The 15858-nt window shown below is 38.4% G+C and overlaps 1 protein-coding gene and 1 long non-coding RNA gene across 8 annotated transcripts in view; both read right to left on the bottom strand.

The window, feature by feature from the left end:
- LOC309700847 (protein NLRC3-like) overlaps positions 1-15858 on the bottom strand; it is a 97222-nt gene that overhangs the window by 47081 nt on the left and 34283 nt on the right. The window lies entirely within an intron of this gene.
- LOC309700899 lies at positions 6080-8083 on the bottom strand. The gene is made up of 3 exons (XR_014274796.1): positions 7571-8083; positions 7351-7454; positions 6080-7246 (listed from the first exon to the last, which is right to left on the bottom strand). It is a non-coding gene; the product is annotated as an uncharacterized lncRNA (long non-coding RNA).

Below are 15858 nucleotides of genomic sequence, written 5' to 3'. Positions count from 1 at the left end.
TGTGGAGACAGCAGCAGTTGAAAGAGAAGTGTTTAAGATGAATCTTGGCAGAGTGAGAGAGAGAGCTCGTTAAGCAGGCAGGTGTGAGCCTGGTTGCTATAGTGACTGCACCCAAGGGCTCCATACACACGTACACAGACATGCACCTCACTTTTGCTGCTTAAAATGAACAGAAAAGTCAGGCCGAAACAAATCGCTCCCAAATGAAAAGTAAAAGTCGTATTGACAAAATTCTTTCACCGTGAGCGACAGCAATGTCTAGTCTACCTAATTCTCAGTTTTCATGCCTGTGGAGCTTATTATATGGACGTGGTGACAGTGGAAAGACACCATGCTCTTCTGATTTTCAAACGAACCTTCTGAGCCATTTTAACATTAGAGTCTATGGAAGAGTTGGAGGGAGGAGGCTGTGCATTGGTGACATTTATGAAAGAACCATAACACCTAGGACAATAGTAAACACATTGGATGAAAGAGGACAGCGATGGCTACGTTTTGAGGGTAAAATCATACCTGTAGAGCAAACGCTGCGGACACAGCAGCAGTTTTAAAAAAGATTTTAAGATTAATTTTTTTGCTCCTCTCACTCTAGCAGTTGAGCTCTCTCACTCTAGCCCCAACATTCCGTCCCATACACACCCATTATAAACTCTGAAACGGGTGAAAAAACATCATGAAACTTAAACTGGAACTGAAGAAAAAGTATAATAGATATTGAAAAGATAAATACAAGTTGAATAGTTGAATGTCTTGTCTTCGTTTTAAAGTTTGAATGGTGGCTCTATGTCAATGTATGTGGAAGTAGTAAGAGTTTAAAAATGAGTAAGTTGAATGAGGATTTGAAGGGTCTCCCCATTGAAATACATTATAAATTTATGTTGAATAAAGTTGAATAAAATTAAAAATATAAATGTTAAAAATATGAAAAATAGAAGCAGTGTTGTCCAAAAGAATAGGAATCTAACGGTGTTTGAATGGTTTTTCTAAGTTGAACGGTTTTGAAGGAGTAGGCTTTGAAAAAACGTACGGAAAAATAAAATATAATAACTAGAAAGTGCATTTTCTGAAGAAACTGCAGTGTGAATGCTTGAATCTGAATGTATGCACTGAAATGAATTAATTGCTGAATTTTGAGTTAAAAATATTGAATGAGATTAAAAAAAAAAAAAAAAAAAAAACGAATTTAACCTGAAAACAAAGGTGCTGAACTGCTAAAAGCTGAAGGTTACACAGAAGAAGGAGTTGGAAAAAAACTGAAAATGTTTTAAATGTAAATTAGAAAACCCTAAGAAATGAGAAAAGAACATTTAGAGTCAGAAAACATCTGAATGAATATTAAAAGGTCATATTCTTTGAATCACTGAATGACTCAAATGTGATCCCTCCACTTTGATCCACACAGTTTAAAAAGTTTAAATGCCTGAGCTTTGAAAGATACGGTGTTGGAAAGAGAACAATAATGGCGACAATTTGAGGGTAAATTGATGGCTGTGACACTGTGGACACAGCAGCAGTTGAAAGAGAAGTGCTTAAGATGAATCTTGGCACAGAGTGAGAGAGAGCTCGTTAAGCAGGCAGGTGTGAGCCTGGTTGCTATAGTGACCGCACCCAATGGCTCCATACACACGTACACAGACATGCACCTCACTTTTGCTGCTTAAAATGAACAGAAAAGTCAGGCCGAAACAAATCGTTCCCATATGAAAAGTACAAGTCGTATTGACGAAATTCTTTCACCGTGAGCGACAGCAGCTTCTAGTCTACTGAATTCTCAGTTTTCATGCCTGTGGAGTTTATTATATGGACGTGGTGACAGTGGAAAGACACCATGCTCTTCTGATTTTCAAACGAACCTTCTGAGCCATTTTAACATTAGAGTCTATGGAAGAGTTGGAGGGAGGAGGCTGTGCATTGGTGACATTTATGAAAGAACCATAACACCTAGGACAATAGTAAACACATTGGATGAAAGAGGACAGCGATGGCTACGTTTTGAGGGTAAAATGGTGGCTGTAGAGCAAACGCTGTGGACACAGCAGCAGTTTTAAAAAATATTTTAAGATTAATTTTTTTGCTCCTCTCACTCTAGCAGTTGAGCTCTCTCACTCTAGCCCCAACATTCCGTCCCATACACACCCATTATAAACTCTGAAACGGGTGAAAAAACATCATGAAACTTAAACTGGAACTGAAGAAAAAGTATAATAGATATTGAAAAGATAAATACAAGTTGAATAGTTGAATGTCTTGTCTTCGTTTTAAAGTTTGAATGGTGGCTCTATGTCAATGTATGTGGAAGTAGTAAGAGTTTAAAAATGAGTAAGTTGAATGAGGATTTGAAGGGTCTCCCCATTGAAATACATTATAAATTTTTGTTGAATAAAGTTGAATAAAATTAAAAATATAAATGTTAAAAATATGAAAAATAGAAGCAGTGTTGTCCAAAAGAATAGGAATCTAACGGTGTTTGAATGGTTTTTCTAAGTTGAACGGTTTTGAAGGAGTAGGCTTTCAAAAAACGTACGGAAAAATAATAAAATATAACTAGAAAGTGCATTTTCTGAAGAAACTGCAGTGTGAATGCTTGAATCTGAATGTATGCATTGAAATGAAATAATTACTGAATTTAAGTTAAAAATTTTGAATGAGATAAAAAAAAACAACCCGAATTTAACCTGAAAACAAAAGTGCTGAACTGCTAAAAGCTGAAGGTTACACAGAAGAAGAAGTTGGAAAAAAGCTGAAAATGTTTTAATTGTAAATTAGAAAAACCTAAGAAATGAGAAAAGAACATTTAGAGTCAGAAAACATCTGAAAGAATATTAAAAGGTCATATTCTTTGAATCACTGAATGACTAAAATGTGATCCCTCCACTTGGACCCACACAGTTTAAAAAGTTTACATCTCTGAGCTTTGAAAGACAAGATGTTGGAAAAAGAACAACGATGGCGACGTTTTGAGGGTAAAATGATGGCTTTAACACTGTGGACACAGCAGCAGTTGAAAGAGAAGTGTTTAAGATTAATTTTGGCAGAGTGAGAGAGAGCTCGTTAAGCAGGCAGGTGTGAGCCTGGTTGCTATAGTGACCGCACCCAATGGCTCCATACACACGTACACAGACATGCGCCTCACTTTTGCTGCTTAAAATGAACAGAAAAGTCAGGCCGAAACAAATCGTTCCCAAATGAAAAGTAAAAGTCGTATTGACAAAATTCTTTCACCGTGAGTGACAGCAATGTCTAGTCTACTGAATTCTCAGTTTTCATGCCTGTGGAGTTTATTATATGGACGTGGTGACAGTGGAAAGACACCATGCTCTTCTGATTTTCAAACGAACCTTCTGAGCCATTTTAACATTAGAGTCTATGGAAGAGTTGGAAGGAGGAGGCTGTGCATTGGTGACATTTATGAAAGAACCGTAACACCTAGGACAATAGTAAACACATTGGATGAAAGAGGACAGCCATGGCTACGTTTTGAGGGTAAAATCATACCTGTAGAGCAAACGCTGCGGACACAGCAGCAGTTTTAAAAAAGATTTTAAGATTAATTTTTTTGCTCCTCTCACTCTAGCAGTTGAGCTGCCTCACTCTAGCCCCAACATTCCGTCCCATACACACCCATTATAAACTCTGAAACGGGTGAAAAAACATCATGAAACTTAAACTGGAACTGAAGAAAAAGTATAATAGATATTGAAAAGATAAATACAAGTTGAATAGTTGAATGTCTTGTCTTCGTTTTAAAGTTTGAATGGTGGCTCTATGTCAATGTATGTGGAAGTAGTAAGAGTTTAAAAATGAGTAAGTTGAATGAGGATTTGAAGGGTCTCCCCATTGAAATACATTATAAATTTTTGTTGAATAAAGTTGAATAAAATTAAAAATATAAATGTTAAAAATATGAAAAATAGAAGCAGTGTTGTCCAAAAGAATAGGAATCTAACGGTGTTTGAATGGTTTTTCTAAGTTGAACGGTTTTGAAGGAGTAGGATTACAAAAAACGTACGGAATACAGAATAAAATATAATAATAATAATAAAGATTAGAATAACAATACTGTGAATGCTTTTCAAGCATTCACACTAATAATAAAGATTAGAAGAACAATACTGTGAATGCTTTTCAAGCATTCACACTAATAACTAGAAAGTGCATTTTCTGAAGAAACTGCAGTGTGAATGCTTGAATCTGAATGTATGCATTGAAATGAAATAATTACTGAATTTAAGTTAAAAATTTTGAATGAGATAAAAAAAAAAAACCCGAATTTAACCTGAAAACAAAAGTGCTGAACTGCTAAAAGCTGAAGGTTACACAGAAGAAGAAGTTGGAAAAAAGCTGAAAATGTTTTAATTGTAAATTAGAAAAACCTAAGAAATGAGAAAAGAACATTTAGAGTCAGAAAACATCTGAAAGAATATTAAAAGGTCATATTCTTTGAATCACTGAATGACTCAAATGTGATCCCTCCACTTTGATCCACACAGTTTAAAAAGTTTAAATGCCTGAGCTTTGAAAGACAAGATGTTGGAAAGAGAACAATAATGGCGACAATTTGAGGGTAAAATGATGGCTGTAACACTGTGGACACAGCAGCAGTTGAAAGAGAAGTGCTTAAGATGAATCTTGGCACAGTGGCAGGCAGAGCTCGTTAAGCAGGCAGGTGTGAGCCTGGTTGCTATAGTGACTGCACCCAATGGCTCCATACACACGTACACAGACATGCACCTCACTTTTGCTCCTTAAAATGAACAGAAAAGTCAGGCCGAAACAAATCGCTCCCAAATGAAAAGTATAGGTCGTATTGACGAAATTCTTTCACCGTGAGCGGCAGCAATGTCCACTCTACCTAATTCTCAGTTTTCATGCCTGTGGAGTTTATTATATGGACGTGGTGACAGTGTAAAAACACCATGCTCTTCTGATTTTCAAACCAACCTTCTGAGCCGTTTTAACATTAGAGTCTATGGAAGAGTTGGAGGGAGGAGGCTGTGCATTGGTGACATTTATGAAAGAACCGTAACACCTAGGACAATAGTAAACACATTGGATGAAAGAGGACAGCCATGGCTACGTTTTGAGGGTAAAATCATACCTGTAAAGCAAACGCTGTGGACACAGCAGCAGTTTTAAAAAAGATTTTAAGATTAATTTTTTTGCTCCTCTCACTCTAGCAGTTGAGCTGCCTCACTCTAGCCCCAACATTCCGTCCCATACACACCCATTATAAACTCTGAAACGGGTGAAAAAACATCATGAAACTTAAACTGGAACTGAAGAAAAAGTATAATAGATATTGAAAAGATAAATACAAGTTGAATAGTTGAATGTCTTGTCTTCGTTTTAAAGTTTGAATGGTGGCTCTATGTCAATGTATGTGGAAGTAGATACAGTTTAAAGAGGAGGAAGTTGAATGAGAATTTGAAGGGTCTCCCCATTGAAATACATTATAAATTTTTGTTGAAAAAAGTTGAATAAAATTAAAAATATAAATGTTAAAAATGAGAAAAAATAGAAGCAATGTTGTCCAAAAGAATAGGAATCTAATGGTGTTTGAATGGTTTTTCTAAGTTGAACGGTTTTGAAGGAGTAGGCTTTCAAAAAACGTACGGAATAGATAATAATAATAATAAAATATAACTAGAAAGTGCATTTTCTGAAGAAACTGCAGTGTGAATGCTTGAATCTGAATGTATGCACTGAAATGAATTAATTGCTGAATGTTAAGTTAAAAATCTGAATGAGCTGGAAAATACAGAATTTTTAACCTGCAAATAAAAGTGCAGAACCTTTGAAAGCTGATGTTCACATAGAAGAAGTTGGAAAAAGCTAAGCATGTTTAAAATGTAAATAATAAAAAGATGAGTAATGACAAAAGAAAATTTAGAGTCAGAAAACCTCTGAATGAATATTAAAAGTTCATATTCTTCTAATTGAAATGAACTTAAAAGATGAACAAACATTCTGCAGAAAATACAAACTTTAATATACAGCATGATGTTTTTCATCATAGTATTACATACATCAATTTGTTTTGTATGTCATAGAAAATAACATAAAAATCTTAAGTCATATTTTACAGCTTCTTTCTGAAAAGGACTGGTAGAATAAAGAAAAATAACTAAATTAAATAACTAAATAAAAAATAATGAGCAACATATGAAATACATGAAAATTCAACTTTTAAAACCACAATCCTGAACCTTTAAATTGTGTTGGTTTCTTAGAACATGGCTGAACAGCTGTTTCTATCGGTCTACTTAATCTTCTGATCTGTCTACACATCTTTTTATTACTCATTCTTTTTTATGTTTTAATGTAAACAGAATCCACACAGTGGTAAAAGAGAACTGTATAGAGATTTGTGAGTAAACTCAAATGAAAGCCTAAGGTGGTGACACAGTTTAACACATGCAAATAATCAAATAAACACATTAGTCCTTTTTGTGAACATGGATAAATAAGTATCAATACAGCATTGTTCAGCCATGCCACTAAATGCTTTTTTACACATTGTTTTAACCTGGGCTCAGACACAAAGTCCCAAATTTAGTTAGTCCCTGACTTTGAGTTGTGGTTATGACTAATTATTATACACAAGGCTTTATCTATCTAAACTCTAAGGACACAAATATGAAAAAACCTATACTTACCAGCTGATACCCCACACTACACACTAGGTGTGCCATGTGACCTGAAACTTTGGTACAAAATCATCATAATCATTCTGTTAACACTGTTTTTTAACACTGTTTGTGTTGCTGTTCAGCAGTTTAAAATGTTTTAGATTGGATTACATGGAATGAATTTGAATTTTCTTGGGGGTTTTTGTATGTGTTTCGTTCTCAGCAGATTTTTTCTTCCATACTGTTGAATTCCAGTTACCACATTTCTGGTCATATGACATCCCAAGTGCCCACTTAAAAAAATCCCCACAGTTAATTCAACATTAAAACAAAATAAAAAAATGTTAAATAAATAAAGGTTTGCTCTGTGATGAAATATTAAATAAGCATACATTGTACAGAGCACTAACAATGAAAACAATCCTTTAGCCTGTTGATCAGAGAGAGGCAGTCATTATGTCCATTTAAAACCTGTAATCACAGAGCACAATGTTTCTGTGAAACTATGAAGTCCCATATGATCCTCATCATGTCCAGTGACTTCAGAGTGGATCCTCCCTGTCATCCGGCCAGTGTTTGATGTGTGGCAAGCAGCACAGAAGCAGGATAGCTGAGGACTTTAAAAGAAGAGCAGAAAACGGGAACATATGTAGTTGTAAATGTAAATATCAGTGATACTTGTCTTGTCAAAGGGAATAAAATAATGAAAATGTTAACTTACACACTCATTTAGAGAGGATCTTGACACTGCACAGAGGAGGCACAGTCAGTCTGACAATGATGGTGATCTCCAGGGATGTTTTCCTGCAGCAACATTCCTGCCAACTGGCCGTATGATCCAGAGTAGTTGGTTTGTAATGAACAGAAAGGTGTATATGTTAGGTAGTGTGCACTCAGAGCTGGTCCTAAGAAACAAACACATCCTGTAATAAACTGAATACCTGTAGTAGTGCTGCTGCAAATATGAAGCCCTTCTATCATGAGTGGTTTCAAAGAAGGTGTTTTGGAGGCTCGGTCACAGAAACTGTGCAGTCTGTTCAGTCCTGAGTGTCTCAGCTCTGATGGGGATGGATCACAGAGGGAAACACCTGAGTACAGACATTACAATACACTCTAACACTCCTAAGGTCAAGTGAAAACACAATTTAAACACTTTACAAAGAATGAATACATGTTTTCATGGAAATTATGTCATTAACCCTTTTTGTTGTGAGTAAATCTCACCGACTGCTTGTGGGACAAGCTAGAAGGAGGACTTATCACAGAATGTCTCCTGTGCTCCAGATGTGAAGTCTCACGCTCTGATCGTACGGCGATGAAGATGGTGATGATGAAGCCTCTCTGATCTGTGGCATTACAGTTTCTAGCTGCTATGTGCTTCACACTGTTGGATCTTACATGTGAAGCTTGGAGAAGACACAGGAGGACTGTGTCTCTCTTAAAAAAGAAAAAGAAAAAAGGAAACCTAACACCCCCCCCCCCCCCTCAGCTCCCACCGTAACCCCCCCCCCCCCCCACTCAACTCCCCAACCTCACACCATCCAATGTCTATACAAATGTAGGGTATCAGCTGGTAACAGAAAGCAAGTGTTACATATGTACTACTTATGTAACACTGCTGAAACATTTCTGGCCAGAAATGTGCAGTTATCAACCCAGACCCACCCTAATAAATGCACTGGCCGAAACATGATAAAAGCTCATAAAAATTTATGTTTCATCGAAAGATTTGTCCAAAAATATAATCGTATACTTTTGAAAAAGTTTAAAGTTTATAACAAACCAAAATAATAACATTTTTGTAAATAGTATTTCAAAATAGAGGCACACATAAAGTGGCTTAACTGTCATTATTGCTGTAATTAGGTTTGTTTGTTTGTTTGTTTGTTTGTTTGTTTGTTTTTTTAAAAAGCAACCTTTAGTCATTATTGTTCTCTCAGAAACAATGAAGAAGCTGTTGAACATTTATGTGTTGTGTAGGCAATCCTCTGGTCCACCCTCCCTCCCTCCCAGCCACAGTGAGACTGGGGCAGCCTGGCAGGATGTTGAAGCCTGGCTGCAGAGAGGATATGCCTACACTGTTCGTTTCAAACTGCTATATTTGATTTTTCTGACATTTATAGGTTACTGTTAGTGAATTTTAGATTTTCTGTAATAAATAAAATTGTCATCTTTTACTGATATCATTACTTAATTCATGTAATTGTATTTTATGTAAACAATTCAACCATTATACTGCAATGCAGGGCGTCAACTTTTAAATATCGCTCTACTTTCTTAAGTCATTCAAAAATATAGAAATTACTTACTGTATTCAAAGATCTAGATCATGAATCATCACAGGACAATACACAGTATACTGGGTCATGGTAACTATGGTATGTCTTCATGACTCCAGAATGGAGACATCGATCTGACTGAGAAATGAAAATTAGGTCAAGCAGTGTGTTCTTCTCTGTGGTAGGGGCAGTGATGACCTGTGCGTATCCCCTAGACTCAAACAGCTCCAGGATTGGTTTGTTTGCACTGGATAAAACATTCTCATTAAAATCACCACAAACTATGATGGGATGACAGTCCATGATCTCCAATGAGTCTAATAGGCTTACCAGGTTTTTCAGGAATGGCCTCAGAGTGTAGTCTGGAGGTCTGTATACAACTGCAATCAGAGCACTGACTGGTGCTTCAACCTTTAAAGCCAGAAATTCAAGGTCAGTTACATTATGGATGTACTGTTTTTCATGCACTTGAATGTCACTTTTCACATAAACAGCAACTCCACCACCACTTCTGTTTGCCATCTGGGGAAAGTTTGTGTAGGACAGGTGTCTGTTGCGTTTGAACAAATTGTAATTTTCCAAGTGGAGACTCTCTGCGACAAAAGAGCCCCGCAGGTGTGTTTCTGTTAGGCACAAAACATCTGCTAGACACAATTCATGGTGACTTTTGATGTCATTAATGTGAGCTGGCAGTCCCTCTGTATTATGATGAACAATGGTGAAAACCTCTGACCTGCTCAGTGTTTGCCTCACGTGTAGAAGAGGCATCATGTCATCAAGGTTGGCTTGTCTCATGTTCTCAAGCGCTGCAGTGATTTCTGGGTTGGTGAATATTTTTTTCTCTTCCATATCAAGAAGATACAGTCCACTGAGAGACGTCACTCTACTGACAGCTACGTAGGCCATGCCGGGCTCAAAAATGCTCTTAAGAGAGACAACAGCTGATGTAGTTGTCATACCCTGTACCTTATGTATTGTACATGCAAAGGCCAGCTTCACTGGGAACTGTCTTCGTACCACTCCTTTCTGCTTCAGATTCTCCTCTGCTCTCTCAATGTACACCATGTCGTCTGCTGGTGTGCGGTTATTCTTTCCAGATGTCTCATTATCCATTTTAAGTCCAAGCTTGATGATGTGTTGGTCGTTTTCAGAGTGAACTACTCTAAGTAGTATTCCAAAAGCTCCATTAACCAAACCATTTTGTATGTCAATGTTTCTGGTGAGCATGACACGAGCTCCTTCTGCAACTTTCAGTGTGTCTGGTAACTCGTTTTTACCTCCTTTCAATGGTCTGTCTTGAAGTGCCATTCTGCCAGTTCTAGGATCTTTTCTATAATCATCTGCATGGATGTCAATGATATGAGTGTGGAGCAGAGCCAGTGTTGCAGAGTTGTGTGCATCCACTTCTTTATTAGTTGCAAAAATGTGCAACGCATCAGTTGGACAAAGGGCTGGTTCAGTTATGGCCTGTGACAACAAATTTCTATCTGCTTCGCAAAGCTCATCCAACTTTCCTTTCACACGAATTCTGTTCAGCATCTCTGCAAAGACAACATCATCTTTCTGACGCATAATCTCAGTCAGAGTGATCATCTGAAAATGCTCCCGCCACAGGTCGATCTCAGACGGGTCGTGCACACAGAGAGGTTTAGACTGTCGCACTGGGGGTAGCTGATAGAAGTCTCCGACAGCAATGACTGACATGCCTCCAAAGGGTCTCCGAGTCCCTTTGATCTGTTTGAGTCTTGCATCTACATATGCAAACAGATGTCTTGACACCATAGACACTTCGTCAATGACGATTATTTCAGCATTCAAAAGTTCTGATCTGACTTCATCCAGCTGATTGCCAAGTCCCTGAATGGGAGGTTTTAAGCTTCTAGGCAGCTTGAGAAGAGAATGCAGTGTTGTTCCAGAAATGTTAAAAGCTGCAGTCCCAGTGAAAGCAGTTAACAGGACAGTGGGTTTTGATATGTCAACGTCGTCTGCATATCTGGGCACTTTGCTCAGTATCTTAGATGCTTCTGAGTAGATGCATTTGATAAGATGTGATTTTCCTGTTCCAGCACCACCATTAATATAAAAGAAAAACTGCTCTGGATTTAGAGCACAGACTCTTTTAATGCACCAGTCTCTAACTGCATAAAATATGCAGGCTTGCTTCTTGTTCAGATTCTGAAACATCTGACGTAACAATGTGGGATCAATAGCAGGGGGTTCCCTGATGGCTCTGACTTCTGTTGAAGCATCAGCCTGACGGCTGTAGTCGGGCACATCTTCCTGTTCATTTTCATTGTCTCGCTCTCTTTCTTGTTCAACAAGTGGCAACCTTACGAGATCTGATTCAGGTGCCAGATTACACCATTCGTCAGTCACACCTCTGTTCTGCTCATATTCCTCAACAGCGCTCTCGATCTCCTCACTGTTTTTCTCATATTTTTCTCTGTTTCTTTTGACAATGTGTTGCACGTACTCAAGATGGTCAGTACCTGGTAGCTGTACACAGCCAGCACCATAGAAAGCCTGATAGGTTGGCAACGATGGTGTTTTCAGTTCGTGGTCTGAACGATGAGGAAGGTACAGTTTAAGCAGTCTTCCGTAATATTGCTCTGGATGTTTTTCTTGTGAGCAGCGGTGAAATCTGATGATAGCAGGCTTATTGTTTTTGCGCCTTTGCACAAACCCCATCTCATTGAGAAGGGGCAAAACATCTTTACCTTTTTTCTGTTGGCCATAGACAATCCTGCAAGTAGCAGCAAAGTCTGCCATGCACATCTCCTCATACTCTGGTGTTTCAGGTCTGGCTTTGTATTTGTCATTCAAAGATGTCATCCAAACATTGGAAGACTCAGGTGTTGTGTTGTCCAGAACTGACAGGGGACGACTCATTTTCACAGGATTATCATCAGTTGGAATGAATATTACAGCACGTGAGCATTGCTTCATGTGAAGACCACATGCACGAGCAACACACTCCTGTGCACTGATCTCTCGCTTCTTTGAATATGCCTGCATGACGGCTCTCATTTCATCGCACTCATTTACACTGTCCTTATGGGAGTTCTCAATGACAGTTTTCAGGTACTCAGATAGCCCGCCCTCTTTTTTTGATATATATTTCATTAAATAATTTGCAGCACCAAAAGCATCTAAAACAAAGCTTATGTCGATATTACTGTTCCAGGCTTCAAGCAGATGTGGATTATAGCCGTTTATCCAAGAGTCTTTTGGATCACGCTTTAGTATGATCGTACTCCTCATGTTCATTTTATTCAGGTATCTCTCATATTCTGCATGTGTCAACTTGCATCTTTCCAAGAGCTGCTCTAAACTCATGGAAGCAGTTTCAGGTTCATTCAGCAGCTGGTTCAGTGGTCTGAGCTTGTTCTTTGCCGTTTCTACTTCCAGTGCATCATCCTCACTGGGTCTTGTGATCATTGTCTCATTGCAGGGTGGTTTGGGAAAACCAAAACGGCACCCGGAGCTTAAACTCCTAAAGCACGTCTTTGTGTGGTTCTTACTGTGTTTTTGCACTTCTGTTACTTTTTTGTACAGTTCAGGTTGTTTATGTGGATCAGGCAGCTGAGCTGTGATGTATTTGTTTATAAAATCAAGAACAGTTTGCTCATCATCCTCCTCAAACACAGGAGCACCTTCTACCCACAGGAGGCAGTGTATGTGTGGGCTTCCTCTGTGCTGAAACTCAACTCTGTAAAAGTAGTCAATGACTTTCCCAAGTGGCTCTGCGGGAGATAAGAGTAAATCTCTGAATAATGCTTCAACTCTCTTGTCAAACATGCGCATTGTTGTGACAGGATTGCTTCTCAGGATGTCACACTTTGCTGACCAGTCGAGTCCTTCAAAATTCACTTGTTCACCTTGCTGCCTTGTTATTGCCTCGATCACTTCAGGCCAGCGCATTTCAGCAGCTGAAAATGTGCAAAAGAACGTGGGAGTTCCCAACTGTCTGATCATGGCAAAAAGATCTCTTGTTGTTTTCTCCCAATAGGCTGGGGTTCCTCTCAGAGGCTGCATGAATCTCACTGCATCTTTATTTCGCACCAGTTTCTCCACCTCATGTTTATCTTGTAACATGCCTGAGGTTATTTTTCTACCATCTCTGGTCAGAGGCTTTGCCTTCCTTAACTGTACTGTCATGCTGGATGTAGCCAAGTGTATTTCAGTCACAAACTGTGCAAAGAATAAATAGTTTGTGTCTTTGGCAAAACGATCATCAATGCAGAAAAGTCTTGATTTGAAATACCCACTGGGGGATACTTTGATCAGCCTTCTTTCATCAAGTGTGTTTTGGCCTGTAGGAAACTGCACAGGGAAGGCCATGGCCTCCAGTTTAGGTGTTTTGAAAAAACTTATTGGATTGTTTCTCTCTGCAGGAGCAACAGAGTAGATTCCTTCACTGAAACATAATATCTCCTCAGCCACATCAGGGGGCTGCAAACAGGACTCGAGTGCAAAACCACCATTAGTCAGTCCATCTGCTTGCTCTGAATCATCTCTCATCTGTTCATGCGATTGTTCACCATCACAGGGTAACATGTCAATGTCCTGTTCATTTATATTTTGTGCTTCACTCAGTGCATTTTTCTCACAGCTGTCAATTTCCATTAAATCAGCCTCATCATAATCGTCCTCATTCATGTTTTCATCATCATCATCCTCATCATCTTCATCAGGAAGAGTTGGATCACACAGCTCAGCATCATCTCTGATGCTCACATCCTTATACTGTGGATGAATCTGCTTGAGTTTATGCAGTGCTTGCACAAGTTTAGACCAGCTTACAGTCTGAAACAGCTGATGACCTTTGTAAGACAAGCGTCTCTTCAATTTTACTCTGATCACCTGAGAATTAATTCTCAATCGAGGTAGTGTTTCAACAGTTTCCTGTACCTCTGATGGGACACAGACCACATTTCCTCTAATTGCTCTTTGTCTGCCTTTGGGAAGAGGAATGATCTTGGCAAATGGTATGCACTTGGCTATGAGATGTCTCTCCAGTATGTTGAGATCAGAAAGTTCAGCTGGAATATCAGCAAGATCCAACTTATTGGCAACAGCAAGTGCTGGCATGGATCCATTTTTAAGATGATCGTGGCAGGTGTGACATATCCACTCTCTCTTTCTCTCATCAGGCACTTTGCACTGCTCATTTCTGCAGTTTTCATCACAAACATGAACAAACTTTCCTGTCAAACATGTTGCAACTACATGTGGGTTTTTGACATACTTTGACCTTGTGCAGGGTCGCACTTGGTTTGGAAATGAAGCCTTGAAGCATACAGTACATGGGTATGATGGTCCAGCTTTGATTTGTGATTTGAACACAGATATGGCCTCGTTGATCACACTGTTGTCACTCTCTTGGGTTTGTCTGTTCACCCATCTGTATTTCCTTTTTATTTTCATTGCACATCTCATGTTGTGCATAATCCTGAATGCAAGATTACTTTGATACCTGTCTCGCATTAGTTGTTTCATTAGTTGTCTGTGTCTTACTCTGAATGCATTGTCACGTGCATAACGCTGAGTCACTCGAGATCTCTGTCTCTCTCTGAATTCAGGGTTTTCTTGATACCTTTCAGTTATATAGTTTTTTTGTTTTTGTCTAAATTCAGCATTGTCACAGTAGCGTCTTTTAATATATTGTTGTTTTTTCTTTCTGAATTCATCGTTCTCACAGTAGCGTCTTTTAATATATTGTTGTTGTTTCTTTCTAACTGTAGCATTCTCAGAAAAACGTTTTTTAACATATTGTTTTTGTTTCTTTCTGAATTCATCATTTTCACAGTAACGTCTTCTAATATATTGCTGTTGTTTCTGTCTGAATTCATCATTTTCACAGTAACGTCTTCTAATATATTGCTGTTGTTTCTGTCTGAATTCATCATTTTCACAGTAACGTCTTCTAATATATTGCTGTTGTTTCTGTCTGAATTCATCATTTTCACAGTAACGTCTTCTAATATATTGCTGTTGTTTCTGTCTGAATTCATCATTTTCACAGTAACGTCTTTTCATATACTGTTGTTGTTTTTGTCTAACTTCAGGATTGTTTTTATATGTCTCGCTTGTGCAAGATTTTTTCTTTTCTTTGTAATCTTTATTTGAAGCATACTTTTGTTGTTCTTTCCTTTTTTGGTTTTCTTTTCTCTGATTTCTGGGTTTCTCTGATGCCATTAATCTTCTTTTCATTTTTTGCCTTTGTTGTTTATTAACTTTTTTCAGTTTTTGTAAAACTATATCAGAAAGGTCACAGGCAGCAACATTTGTTATGGCAGCATTTGATTGACATGAAAAAGCATCACTTGATGGAAGGAAACTTAATTCACTGCATAGTTCTTCAGTTGGTATATTAGGAGGTTCATTCTGATCTTCATATGATGTGAACTGAGTCATGTGGACTTCTTTTTGTTTCACCAGTGGCGTACAAATGGACATTTGACAAAAGATATTTTCAGTCGGATCAGTGGTTGTGTTTCTCCTTGGAGTAGAGGGGTTTGCTTCATCAACAGTTGTATCAGAGTGAGTAGGTGCCACAGCAGTGGCAGCTGTTGGTCTGCAGACTGTGTCTGTGATAGTATCACTCAGGTTGACTGTGCTCATACTGTAGAACTGCACAGGCTTCAGTTCATAGTTACAAGAGGGTGATATCTCCATCATTTCATAAGAATCTTGGAGCCTCTTAATCATGTCACTGAGGAGTGTGAATTTCAGCATCACAGCTGTACCACGATTACGTGACTGTAGTAGTAGAGGAAGACCAATGGGTGTTCTGGGGTGTGGGTCAAAGAAACCATATATGCCTGATGTGGATCTGAACACTGCGATACACAATCCACTCATAATCAGTAAGGCATACTGCACATCTGACAACAGGCAGCTCAGTCCTGCTTCTAAGCTCAGAAAGGTATCTACTGCCTCCTCTGGAG

This window comes from Aulonocara stuartgranti (assembly GCF_965226115.1).
Source record: "Aulonocara stuartgranti genome assembly, chromosome: 23".
Classification (NCBI taxonomy): domain Eukaryota; kingdom Metazoa; phylum Chordata; class Actinopteri; order Cichliformes; family Cichlidae; genus Aulonocara; species Aulonocara stuartgranti.
The sequence above is the reverse complement of the archived record's forward strand: the minus strand, read 5'-3'. Positions and strand labels throughout refer to the sequence as shown.